Here is a 14307-nt window from a genome sequence, read left to right as displayed (position 1 = left end):
ACAGACATGGAATGGGCTGGGAAACCCCCAGGGGCTGACAGGGTCACTGTCACCATGTCACTGCCACAAACAGCCCCTGGCCATTCCTGCAGGGCCCCACCTGCTGCTGGGCTGGGATCCCAAAAACGGGGATGCACACAAAGCCGGGCTCACAGAACCATGTAATCATGGAATGGACCCCAAAAATCACCCAGAGCCACCCCAGCCATGGCAGGGACACCTCCCACTGTCCCATTGCTCCAGCCCCAGTGTCCAGCCTGGAACTGAACATTCCAGGGGTCCAGGGGCAGCCACAGCTGCTCTGGGAATCCATCCCAGAGAACAATTCCTGCCCAAAATCCCATCAAATCCTACTTGGGAGCCATTCCCTGTGTGCTGTTCCTCCAATTCCTGATGGAAAGTCCCTCTCCATGTTCCCTGCAGCCCCTTCAGACCCTGGATTTTGCTGTGAGGTCTCCACACAACCTCCTCTCCTCCAGAACATTCCCAGCTCTCCCAGCTTCCCACAGCTCCAGTCCCCTCAGGAGCTTCGTGGCCTCCTCTGGATTTGCTCCACATCCTTCTCCTGATGGGTTGTTCCCTCTATTCCAGGTGGGATCTCAGGAGGGCAGAGCAGAGGGGCAGAACCAGGACACAGGAAAATCCTCAAACTCCTCAAGTTTTTACCAGGCAGATCCTGCCCCCATGGAAAGCCCAAGGAGCAGATAAGGACATTTCTGGAGATGGAAAAGGCAAAATCTGCCCCCCCTGTCAGGAACCTCCTGCACTTCAGACATTTCCCTGCTGTCTCCACCAAGCTGAAACTAATGAGCTGCACATTCCAGCTCCTTCCCAGCCCCAGCCTTGCCTCCTGGGATGACTCAGAAGTGCCAGGTGCAGCTTCAAAGCAACCACCAGGGCTGGTTGTTGTGATAGGAGCTCCAGATGAGATCCTGAGGATACACAAATTAACAAGAGAACAGCAGATGATGAAGATGTGGATGTGCTGCCTGGGAGAAATTGCTGGAAAAACCACCCAGCTTCAGAGCTGGAGAAGGATTTCCATGGGCTGGAGTTTCCTAATAGGCAGGGAAAACTTCTTTCCCATCTCATGGACATCTGTCCAACAAAATGGGAAATGTTTTTAGGGCCCCTGCCAAATTTAGCTGCTGTTTGCCCCTGCCTGGCCTCCCCAGCACTCCAGAGGTCAGATCAGAAATGTTCTCACAGCACCACAAGTGGATCCTCCCTGTCCAGGATGATCCCAGGAAAACCCTGCCTACGTGCTGGATGCCACAACCCCTGTGCAGTGCTAAATTTGTCCAGGGCTCCACATCTGGGAGATGTTCACAGGCTCAGAAAGCAGAGGGAGGAGCTGCCCCCAGCCATCCCTGCTCTGGGTGCTTGCCAGGAGAGCAGCCCCGGGTGGGTGAGCACACAAAAAGTGAAATTCCAGCCCAAAGGTGAAATCCCAGCCCAAATCTGCCTCTGGAAAAATCGTCACCATCTCCTGCAGCTGCTGATGCTCCAGGGGGAGAGGAAGCAGTGGGGCTCTGGAGCCCAGAAATGTGGGGACAGTCCCTGCAGGAGGTGGGCACCCATCCCACACCCTGGGGACACCCTGGCAAAGCCCAGGGAGAATTCCCAATCAGCCCTTTGGGAAATAATCCTGGCTCATCATTCAGGAGTTCTGGGAAAATCCAGTTTGGTGGGGATGGGGATCTTTTCTCATCTTTCCAGATGTTTCTGGGATATTTTTGTGGGGATTTGCTTTTCAGTAATTCATGTAAGAATCAGAAAAATCTCAGAATATGATACTGGGGTGCAAAAAATCTCAGCCAGTGGTGCCTCACCCACCCTGAGCCCAGCTTCAAGACACACTCAGACCTGAATTAGAGCTGTATGTAAGGGTGGCAGAGCAGGTCAGGATTGCTCAAGTCAGTTCCAAATCATGCTCCATCCTCTTTCCAGAAGCATCTTCCAGACAGAAATGTCCCATCTTCTCTGGGGGTCTCTGCTGAGGGAATGTTGTGGTGCTGAGCTCATTCCCATGGACAGACCCTGACTGTCCTTGGGGGTTTGGAGACTGAAAGGATCTGATGAGTCAGGGTTAATTGTACTTCAAGGCACCCCCTAACCCTGGCTGAGGGCTGGTTTTGCCTTCCTATATCATGGAATTCCAGAATGTTGGTGTTGGAAGGGATTTTAAGGATCATCCCATCCCAATCCCATCCATGGCAGGGACACCTCCCACTGTCCCAGGCTGCTCCAGCCCCAGTGTCCAACCTGGAACTGAACATTCCAGGGATCCAGGGACAGCCACAGCTGCTCTGGGAATCCATCCCAGCCCCTCATCACCATCACAGGGAACAATTCCTTCCTAATATCCAATATAAACCTTTCTTCTGGCAGTGGGAGCCATTCCCTGTGTCCTGTCCCTCCATTCCCTGTGTCCTGTCCCTCCATTCCCTGTGTCTGTCCCTCCATTCCTGTGTCCTGTCCCCTCCATTCCCTGTGTCCTGTCCCTCCATTCCCTGTGTCTGTCCCTCCATTCCCTGTGTCTGTCCCTCCATTCCCTGTGTCCTGTCCCTCCATTCCCTGTGTCCTGTCCCTCCATTCCCTGTGTCCTGTCCCTCCATTCCCTGTGTCTGTCCCTCCATTCCCTGTGCCTGTCCCTCCATTCCCTGTGTCCTGTCCCTCCATTCCCTGTGTCCTGTCCCTCCATTCCCTGTGTCCTGTCCCTCCATTCCCTGTGTCCTGTCCCTCCATTCCCTGTGTCCTGTCCCTCCACTCCCTGTGTCTGTCCCTCCATTCCCTGTGTCTGTCCCTCCATTCCCTGTGTCCTGTCCCTCCAGCCCTTGGCAATTGTCTCTCTCCATGTTTCCTGCAGCTCCTTCAGGCCCTGCAAGGCCACCCTGAGCTCAGCCCAAAGCTTCTCCTGTGCAGGTGAACAATCCCAGCTGTGCCAGCCTTTCCTCCCAGCAGAGCTGCTCCATCCCTCTGCTCATCCTGCTGCTCCTCTGGGCTCCCTGCAGCAATTCATAGAATATCCCAGCTCCCAGTGAAAGCAAAGGAAAATTGCTGAATTTGAAGTCTCAATTCCAGAGCAGGCAGGGACTGATCCAAAGAGGATTAAAGGTGAACAGGCTGGAGGGGTTTGTTCTTTGAAACAAGTGGTTCTAAGAACATTGGGAGTTGACCCTTAATTTGTTCCATTTTTACATTAAGCTGAGAAAAGTAAATGGATTTTCCAATCCAATAATATTTATTTTGTTCTGGCCTGTTATAACGAGCTTGTGCTGCCCTGAAGGCAGCTCTGCATCCAGGGACTCCATTTCAGAGCTGCTGGTTTCCAGGAGAGAAGAGGGAAAAGACTGATGTTTTGTAGCTCATGGCAGAATTGTCCCTGAGATCCCTTCTCCTCCAAGGAAAGGAACCTTCTGGCTGTCAGCAAAGTGGGTGGAAAAATAACATTTTAACATGCACCAAACCTTTTGGTGATTGTAAAAAAACAAAACAAACAAAAAACAAAAAACAAAAACAAACAAAAAAAAAAAAAACCAAAAAAAACCAAAACCAAAACAAAACAAAAAAAAAACATTCCCAGAGTTTGGGATGTCTGAGCACACAGGGAGATCACAGCATAAACAAGGAATTCCATGGAGTGTTTGCACCTCTGTTCCTTGGGAAGGTGAATTCCCCAAGGCTGATCAAACATGGAACTGCTCCTGTGACCTGACAGCACTCAGGGAGCAGCTGGAGCTGGGCCAGGAGGGATTCAGGGTGGATTTTAGGGCAAGGTTCTTCCCCCAGAGGGTGCTGGGCAGGGAATGGGCACGGCCCCAAGGCTGACAGAGCTCCAGGAGCTGCCAGGGATGCCCAAGCTGGGATTTTGGGGGGTCTGGGCTGGGCAGGGTGGGGCTGGATGATCCCTGTGGGTTTATTCCAGCCCAGGATATTCCATAATTCTGTGATTCTCTGAACCAGCTCAAAGCTGAGCATGCAGGAGAGTGGGGAAGCAGAAATTCCCCATTTTGGGGAATTTTTTTTTTCCTGGTGCTACTCCCAAGACTGGCAGAGCAGGACCACCCCAATTCCTGGAACCCAGAGAACATCCCAGCCTGGGCTGGGACAATCCCAACATCCCCCAGCATCACCCACCCCGTGCTCCTTCATCCAGGGACACATTCCTGAGGGTTTGTCCAACTCCTGCCTCGCTGGGATCCCTGCACACACCACAGACCCAGGAGCATCATCCCACTCCCATTCCAGGAGAACCAGCTGGAAATTCCTCCATGTTCCCATGCTGAGACTGGGAATTCCCACTGAGAGCACATCAGGCACTCCCTGTTATAAGTACATATTATATTAGGGGTTTTTCAGAAATATTAAAATGAATGCTATATGTATAATGTTGGAAAACTTTGCTGTATGAATAAAGAAAATAAATAAATAAATAAATAAATAAATAAATAAATAAATAAAAAAAATATAATAGATATAATATATATATTATATTCAATATTATATATAATATATAATATATATAATATATAATATATTATATATATTATATATATTCTATATAATATATATTATATATATATATAAATATAGAATATAATAATATATTTTAGTTCTGCTATTAACAGAACTTAGAAACTGTAGTGTGATAAATATTTTTTTTTTTTTAATTTTTTTTTTGTTGGACTGTAACATGGTGGTGTAAAAAGCTTTTGTTGATGTAATTAACTCAGAGAATGGTAAAAAGGTAATCAGGAAGTTCTTTACATTCCTGGATTATCGGACACCAGAACTCCAGGGAAGGAATTTATTGATCAGGGAGTGTGCAACAGGATGAAACCACAATGAAAAGAAAATTAAATTTAAAAATTGATTTAAAGTTTTGGGTGGGGAGGAGGTGATTTTGGATAACACATGAAGATCTATGAATATGCAACAAGTTGATGCATTTAACAAAGTGTTTTCTGAGTTAGGGTGTGCTCTTGGCTGAATACCCAACACTTGGCCATATTAACCCTTTGCTCTATTGACTTTGCCTCCTATTTGTCTTTTTTTTATTAAACCTTTTAAAATTACCAGGAAAGTGAACCTCATTTTTCACACCTGGGAGGAACAAGGATTAGGAAGAAGTCAGAAGTTCCCAAGCAGGACACTGAGCTGAGTCTGAGCTCTCACCCTCACTCTGCCCTTCTCATTCCCAATTTTTCCTCCATCCTAATTCCCACATGGCCACAGGGTTCCCTTTCCACACCTGCACTTCCCAATCCCTCAGGCAGATGGACAAAACCTTGGGAATTGCTGTTCCCCCACATTCCTGATTCCACACACCTGGGAAGGCCTCTCTTCCCATCTGTACTGGTTTGAAAGCAAAACCAGTGAGAGACTCCAAGTCAGAAATACAATTTAATAGGAAAAAAAGAGAAAAATAAAATACATGCAATAGTATGAAAGAAAAGCCACTGCCAGAGTCAGAATAGAACCTGACACCCCCTAGTCAGGGTGGGGGCAGCAGTCCAGGTGAAGTGATCTTGTTGAGGCAGTGATCCTGTAGGAAGGTCTGGCAGCTCTTGTCCTCTGGAATCCAGTGGGAAGAAGGTTCCTTGGTGTCCCAAATGTCAGTTTTTATCTGGGTAGGAAAGGCTTGGCTCCTCCCCTGGCTGGAGCATCTCCCATGGGATGATGGAATTTTATCAGTCATGCCCTGGGACTCAGTGGCCATGAACAGGAGATATCTCCTGGAGGGAGGATGGGCTGTGGGAAGATAAAGATGATTGCCCAGCTGGTTTAAAGATGCCCATGGGCAGATAATGTGTGCCAGGAGATCAGGGGCACTGCCCCAGCTGGGTTAAAGATGGCCCATTAACAGGAGATATCTCCCACAGAGATCAGGGTCACTGCCCCGCCTGGTTTAACAGACTTTTGGGCACATCTTTACATTGTAACCCAGGACACCATCCCTCACCAGGAAAACATCATGGAGGGTCTGAAGTTTTTCCAGGAAATCATGGATGGGATTTTCTAGTCCAAGCTCCCCTCTGTAATAAACAGAAACACCTCCAACATCCTAAAACTCCATCCACGTGGGTGAGGCATCCACAGCCCCTCTGGACAATCCTTCCCAATGTTTTTCCATCCTCACTGTGAAATATTCTTCCTTTTATCTGATCTGAATTCACTTTTCAGTTAAACCCCTCACCCTGTGTCCTGCAGGCCCCGTTGAGAAGCCTGTCCTAAAAATTCCTTGAGACATTTCATATTTCTGTAGGATTGAGGTCCAAGTGCAACCCTTAAGTGAGGAATACTTTGCTTGAAGTGTTTTGGAGGTGACTGTGAAGGGCAGGGATTAAATTCAGCCCCAATTCCGAGCAGATGGTTTTATTTGGGATGATCTCTCCCATCCCTTCCAACCCAAACCATTCTGGGATTCCTTATTTTCTCAGCCTGATTCCAAGAATATGGAAGAGAGAGACAAATAAAGAGGGTGAAAAAAGGAGTGAAGGAATCCACAAACATATATTAAAATATTGTAAAATATTGTTAAATATTGTAAAATATTGTGAGCATTGTAAGAAGGGAAAGGGATCAAAAATAATCCCAGGGGAAGACAGAGGTGACAAAGGGACACCCTGACATGCTCTGAGGGGACATTTCTGTTTTGTTCTGTTTAACAGAGAAAAATCTGGAAAAATCACCTCATTTCTTAATCTGTAAATAAAAATTTGACTTGGCCAAAACCATAACCTTGAGCAAGAGGAAATTCCTGGTGAAATTGAGCTCCCTTTGCCTTTCCTGAGGCCTGGGATCCTCATTTGAAGGATGTCAGGGATGTTCCCCAGCACTCACTGCCCACAGCAGAGCAAAATCCAGCTGGAAAATCCACAGTGGGAGGAAACCATTCCAGTTTGGAATCAGATTTTGTTTTTTAAGCATCCAACAATTTAAGCAGAAGCAAAAGGAGCTGTTTCCCCCTAAATTAGGAATCTGCTAATTGAGGAGGAGCAAAGGGCTGAGATTAGAGAGCTTTTATTGCAGGAATTTTGGTGGGACAATCCAGGGCTCTTTTTGTGTTGTTGGTGGTTACAAAGCAAACAACAACAAAACCAAAACAAACCCAAGAAAAGAAGAGGGAGAGAAGTTTTAGGGATTAATTTCTGCAAACATTTGTTTCCACTGGGTTTCTGTAGCCTTGGGGAGCTCAGGGACACGATAGAGAGCAGGATTTGGATTATCCAGCAGGGAAATCATTCCTCAAAGGCCCAACATGGTCAAAAATCACTGGGAGGACAAATTTAGAGCAGCACCACAGGAAGGAAAGGCAGGAATAATCGTGGGGGTCCATCTAGAAGAGAGATCCATGATTCCAAAAAAAAAAAAAAAAAAAAAAAAAAAGGAATAGATTGTTGGTTAAAAACAGAGCTGGAAAAATGGCACCAATCTCACTTTAAAAAGCTCCTAAAAAACACTTTAAAAAGGAAAGAGGGACAAAGGAGTTTTCCCAATAATGTCTAATGGGACATGGAAAATTCTTGGAGAAGGAATTCAGTGGGAAAAGTGCCTGGAGCAGCTTGGGATGGGATCTGGAGAAGGTTGGGGTGGCTTGGCTGGGACTTTTGCCCAATTCCAAGGGAGGGACAAGGGACAAACTGGGAGATAAGTGGTATGAAGGGACAGAGTTCAGTATTCCAGCAGCAGCAAAGCAATAAAGGATCTCAGATCAGAGTCCAGCAGCTGGAGGAGTTTTCTAGGAAGATAATTGGGAATGGTGATGGAGAATCCATTAGAAGTGCACTGGAAAGCCACAGGATTCCAAAGAAAGGTCTGGATGCAAAATGGAGCCCTCAGTGCCCAGAACATCAAACAGGGCTCGAGCACATGATGGGAGCAAAACAGAGCTGAGGATGAGGGAACTGGAGCAGGGAAAGCCCAGGAACCCAAGGGAATGTTGAGTGATGAGGGACAGACACGATAAAAATAAATTAGAGGAGTAAAAGTGGTGCTTTTCCAGGCAGGAATGTAGGAAATATGTGGGAATGCATTTTGTGTGCTCACAGAGAGAGAGTAAACTCAGATTTAATATTCCCAAGGAAAAGCCAAGGTGGAAAACACAGGCTAAGAAGATTTCTGACAAATTATGGGGTTTCTGACAAATTAGGGACTTCTAATGAATTGAGGATTTCTGACAGATTATTGATTTCTAACAAATTAGGGATTTCTGGCAAATTAAGGATTTTCAAACCACCAGGATCTGAGGAAAGCCCTGGCAGGAGAAGGAGCCAGCACCAGGAATCTGAGAGCCTTGAGTGGCTGGAAAATAGAAAGCACAGCACTTCCCTGGAAAAATGATGGGGAATTCCAGAGCTGTCAGCAAGACAGGAAGCCCTGGGAAGCAGAAATTCCTATTAAATAAAATTTCCATTTTTCCACTTCCTAGAAAATGATCCTGCGCAGTTTTACTGAGCTGGGCAAGAACAAACTGGGCCAAATTATTGAAATTCCAGCCTTAAAAATGGGAACAGATGTGGTGGATCCAGGGACATTATGGCACAAAAATGCCAGGAATTGTGGAGAATTCCAGGGAAAGACACCCTGGAGCAGACACAGAATCCTGGGTGGGAATATTTTGGGGAAATATTATCTTTTCACACCACCTTTCCTTTTATTTCTCTCACACAGAGAAAAGCACATGGAACAATTTTATCCAAACTACTTCAATTAACAAATCCCTGCAGCAAATCCCAGATCTCAGAAAATATCTTAATTCTTTTCCTTACCTAATTCCCATTTTTCTCAGGGAGTCAAACCAACACAGGATGGCTCAAAGCATCCAAATTTTCACAGCAGATGGGAAAGGGGTAGGGAGAGATTTTTCCAAAAGGAAGTTGGGAGCAGGATCCGTGTCCAGGATCGTGCTGGGCAGCAGGTTTTCACTCTGGATCCCAGAGCCAGCCCAGAAGCCAGCCTAAAATTAGTCTGAACTAATGTCTTGCAGTAGAAACCAAGCCAGGGATTATTTTCAGGACCAGCTTGGAGTTCCAAGTTTGTTTCATGTTAAAAAAGCCGTATTTGCTAAATTTGCTACATTTGCACACATATTTAAATTCATTTGAATTTAATTAATTTTCAGTCTGCCACTGAATTTTTCCATCCTCTCCATGAATTCTTTTCCAGTTTTCCACAATAAAAATAAAATAGAATTCCATAAATTCAGGCAGGCAGATGACAACAAGATTCACAACAAGCAGTTTGTGTAAATTCAGGCTGCCAGGCACAGTTAAGACTTTTTAGCTTTGTTTTCCCCATGGAAGACAAGAAAATGAATTAAAGTCTGATATTTTTACCAAGGAAATTGAAGGACTTCATTGAAAAAGCCACTTTGACTTTCAAATTTCAGGAATGATGAGCCTTCCATAAAAATGCATTTTTATATTGTTGGATTATTTTTATTCTGCTCAGCCTGGAGAGGAGAAGCTGCAGGGAGAGCTCAGAGCCCCTGGCAGGGCCTGGAGGGATCCAGGAGAGCTGGAGAGGGGCTGGGGACAAGGCAGGGAGGGACAGGACACAGGGAATGGCTGCAGAGTAGGGTTTGATGGGATATTGGGAATTAGGAATTGTTCCCTGGGAGGGGCTGGGATGGATTCCCAGAGCAGCTGTGGCTGCCCCTGGATCCCTGGAATGTTCAGTTCCAGGTTGGACACTGGGGCTGGAGCACCTGGGACAGTGGGAGGTGTCCCTGCCATGGCTGGGGTGGGATTAAATGGGATTTAAGGTCCCTCCCAATCCAAACCATTCTGGGATTTTGTGATTCCAACAAACTCTGAGGCTGCAGGTGAGCAGAGGGTGATGCTGGAGGGTCACACCTTCCCCTGAGCTCTCCTTTCCCCTGGGACACTCCTGGAATCGATGGCACTGCAGCTGCAGCTGTGCCTGATGGATCCTCTGAGAAACAACCACACTGGGGGAAAAAATCTGTGTGCAGCTGGATTGGAGAAATGTGGGACTGTGGATGGGATGGGCTGATTTTAGGGATCATCCCACCCCTGCCATGGGGACACCTCCCACTGTCCCATTGCTCCAGCCCCAGTGTCCAGCCTGGAACTGAACATTCCAGGGATCCAGGGGCAGCCACAGCTGCTCTGGGCACCCTGTGCCAGCCCTGCCCACCCTGCCAGGGAGGAATATTTTCCCAGAATATTTGATAATTCACCATTAACCAGGCTTTCCATGCTAGACCCCATCTCTGGAAACTGGGTTAAACTGGGAGTGCTTTTAGCACAAACCATGACCATGCCAAAGGGGAAATAATCAATGGAATTGGTCTTTATAATTCAGTGTTCAAGGCTGATTCTCCTCCCACAAAATTCCATGGCAGATCTATCCCTGTTTGCAAAAAGTGAGAGGAAACCTGGAGGACTCAGGGAGGTTTCTGTTCATAATTCTGTTCATAATATTGTGTTCAGTGTGCACTGAGCCAGGCAATGGACTCAGCAAAAAAAATGAGGAAAGGAAAACCACATTCAGGATTGGAGTGGATTTTTGTTTGCCCTCATTTCCACAAGGAAAGGCCGGAGAATTCCCAGAGGATTTCCAGCTGCATGGTGAAATCTCCAGTGCTGGTTGTCCCACTGTCCTACCCCTGCCAGCAGCCCAAGGATGGGAGATTTCCCCAAAATCTCGCCCCAGTGTGGATATTTGGGAAAGCCAGGCATGGCAAGAGCAGCAGAAATCCAGGTGGATCCTTCCCTGCTCCTCCTCTTTCCCAGGGAATCTGCTCTGCCCAGGGCTGGTGGTGTTGGGAACAAACATTTCCCTCTCCTTTCCAATAATGAATCAGCCCAAAAGGGAAGGAAAGCAGCTCCAGAGCCCTTCATTAACACACACACCTCCTTCAGCCAGAAGCAGATCTTGAATTCCAGCAACCACAGGTGCTGAACTCGGTGGAACCTCCAAATATTACTTATCTCAAATATTGATCTTGGTAGAACCTCCAAATATTACTGCATAAGGGTTACAGAGTGGTGAAAGGACACAGTGACATGGCACTGGCTTGCATGGTGCAAGAAAGAACAAGAAAAAGCAATTTATTGAAGGAAGCCATTGCCTTAAATAAGGCACTTCGTGAAAAACAGAATGCAGACAGTTCATTAGTCAGAGAAGAAAACACCTCTTGTCCCAGGTTTCTCATGGATCCAGCAGGTGTTTATCTTTTGTTATAATTCTTTCTCTCGTGTTTACAGTGGAGAAAGAGGCTCCAGCTTGGGAAAAACCCCAGCTGAGCCTGAGAAAGCCAGACTGGAAAAATCCTTTAAGATTCTCCCTGGGCCTGTAATGGCCACACACAGGAACTGAGAAGTGGATTTGGGGCAGCCAAACCCTCCTTGGTCTCTGTTCCAGCTGCTCCTCAGCCTCCCCAGATGAGCAATCACAAAAAGAGGGGCTGAGGACAGGAAAAGATGGGACAGGTGGAGACTCATTCACCTTCAAACCCATCTCAAACCACGGAGACCTTTCCCAGCATCACCTCCATTCTCAGTTTTTCTTGCATTTAAATGTTTGTCTCTGGCAGAAACTTCACAGAGCAGCTCTGCCATTCTGTGGGCAGTGCCAGCTCCAGCAGCTGGACTTGCCTTGGAGCCATGGCCCAAACCCACCCCTGGCTCTGACTCCTCCTGAATTTCTGTCTCTGGGTGAACTCAGTGAATCCTTAGTGATGCCCCATTAGCCAGACACGAATTCTTTGCCATTTAACAAACTCTGATTGCAGCTGCAACACGAAATTCCCTGGTTTTCATTTCCAAAAAAGTTCCTTTTTCCATCTCTAGTAGTGAAAGAGGGGCTTAGGCAGACTTTACACCAAGTAGTTGCCACAGAGGCATGAATAAACATGAGGAGCTCCCTCTCCTTTGTGTTTGCACAAGAAAATTATGATTTTCTCTTTGTTTGCAGCAAATCCCAAGGATTCTGCTGTAAATAGACGGGGCAGAAGTGAAGCACTCAGGGAAGATGGAACAAATCCATTGTTTGCAGTGATTCTCCCAAGTTCCAAACCAGACCCAGCAATTAATTTGCTTTGATAGACCCATGGTTTTCGTTAGAGTTCCTCATATTTAATTATGTCCTAATCCACCTCCAAGAAAGCAGAGGGAGCTCAGCAGAGAACCATTACCTACAATCAGGAGTGGGAGCCAAGCATTTGAAATCCAGTTATTGATACAAAACAGAAGGCAGGCTTCCAGCTCAAGCAGCCCCTCGGGTTTAATCTGAAGATCTATCAGGAAAAATCTCTTCTCTTTCCCACTGGAGGCTTTCATCTCTTCCCAGGAGGGAGCAATCATCTTGCCAACCCCTCCCTCGTGGTCCTAATTGTCCAAAGGGAGTCTTTGTGTTTGTGCACTTAATGAATTTTCTGAGGGAAGATGGTATCAGCCACGGGACAGCTCCTGAGCTGCAGCAGGGTGTGATCCCCACCTGGAAAAATCCCCTCCCCTGGAGCCAGAATCCCAGAGAAACTGCTGCTCACTTCTGAAAGCTCAGTTTGTCACCAGCTCAGAGACACCTTCACATTTAAATTTCTTCCAGGCAAAGTTTTGCTCCTTGCCTGGCACTCAGAGCTGCCCAAACCAGGGCTGGGATGCTCCTTAAAGAATTTCAGGGCAGGAGAAAAACCTTTCCCTGGCAGATGGGATTTCTCCAGTTATGCAGAGGGTTGGGTGGTGGGGTAGGAGAAGCTGGAGGTGCCCAAGCCCAGCTTGGACCAGGTTGGAGCAGCCTGGGACAGTGGGAGGTGTCCCTGCCATGGCTGGGGTGGGATTTAAGGTCCTTCCAAACCATTCCATGATTCTGTGACACTGCAGCCTTGTGAGGAGATGTCACTACACCTACCCAGCTTCAGCTGCTCCAAGCCCTACTGTTGATTTAAATGGAAAAAACTGGATTTCTCCCAGGATTTTTCCCAGGATTTCTCCCAGGATTTCTCCCAGGATTTCCAGTTTTCCATGGTGAGGGTGATAATCTGCCCTCTGTAATCCAGTTCCAATCCCCAGAGACAGATCCTGCATGGAATGGTTGGTTGGAATTCTTGTCCAGGATGATTTGGTGGAAGGTCACACATTTAAAAGCCTCATGGTCAATTCCAAATTTGTTTTTACAGGAATGAAACAATTTTGGGTGGGAATGGCAAAGGTGAGTGATGAATTCTCCTAAAGGAGAATTTTTTGGAGCAGCTCAGTGATTCCCATTCCTAAGCCACATCCAGGATAAAATACACCTGGAAATGCTGAGCTCTTCCAGAGGTGCAATTTTGATTTGTAATTTCTTTTTACAGGAGCTGTGATTTTGATGTGGGTACCAAGACTTTCAAATCCCACTCCTTCAATATCCATGGAAATGAATCCAACTGCAAGAAGTTTCCCAGAAGGTTCCAAGGCCTTCCAAGCAGGTTCCTTAAATTCCACCCATCCCAAAAATCCTGTCTCCTTCCAGAGGCTTCTCCCAGTCCTCAATCCTCTCCTCCTGTTGGGCACTTCCACTCATCCACCTGGAGATAAAAATGGAGCATCCCCATCCCATTTCCATCCAGTGGCTTTTTAATTATTGAATTCCTGCAGGGCCTGGATTGGAATTAAGGATCTCCAGTGTAGGCTCAGGGAGATAATATTGCTGTTATCTAACCCTGGGCACCCAAATATCTTTAAGATCCAGCCCTTGCCACCCCAAAATTCTCAGAATTCCCCACAACTGTGATTCCCACACCTTTGGAGATGGTTATGAGGGACCAGGGTCTTTCAAGGTGAAATTCTTTGAACTGAAAGGAAAATATTTTAGTACCTGATAAATATCTGGACTTCCCCTCTGATCAGAAAATACCCCCAGGGATTTCAGCCTATTCTCCATTCTTTTTGAGGGAATGAGTCACGATTTTGGATTCCTTCCACTCTGTAGGAAGGATAAGGACACAGCTCCTGAATGTTTGCTGGGAGGTTTGGGAGACTTCAATTCATTTTTTTTTCTGAGCTAAGGTGGAGTGGTGGTCAGCCCAAAACTGATAAAATAAATTCACCCTGGTGGGATCTGGGGGACAATCAGATTCCAAGGGAAGAACTGGAGCTGCTTGGATCTGCTGATAGCCCAGACCAAGGAAAGGGAGGCTGGAAGAGCAGGGAAGGCCAAAATCCCCCAGACACAGCCACACACACATTTGGAATGTTCCTCAGCAGGGAGGCTCCCAAAATCATTGTTGGGAGAACAAAGGCGAGTTTGGGATGACAGACATTTCAAACAATAGAAAAGTTGGAGGAGAGCAATAAG

The sequence above is a fragment of the Oenanthe melanoleuca genome, chromosome 1, assembly GCF_029582105.1.
Source record: "Oenanthe melanoleuca isolate GR-GAL-2019-014 chromosome 1, OMel1.0, whole genome shotgun sequence".
In the NCBI taxonomy this organism is placed as follows: Eukaryota; Metazoa; Chordata; class Aves; order Passeriformes; family Muscicapidae; genus Oenanthe; species Oenanthe melanoleuca.
Note: the sequence above shows the minus strand (reverse complement) of the source record.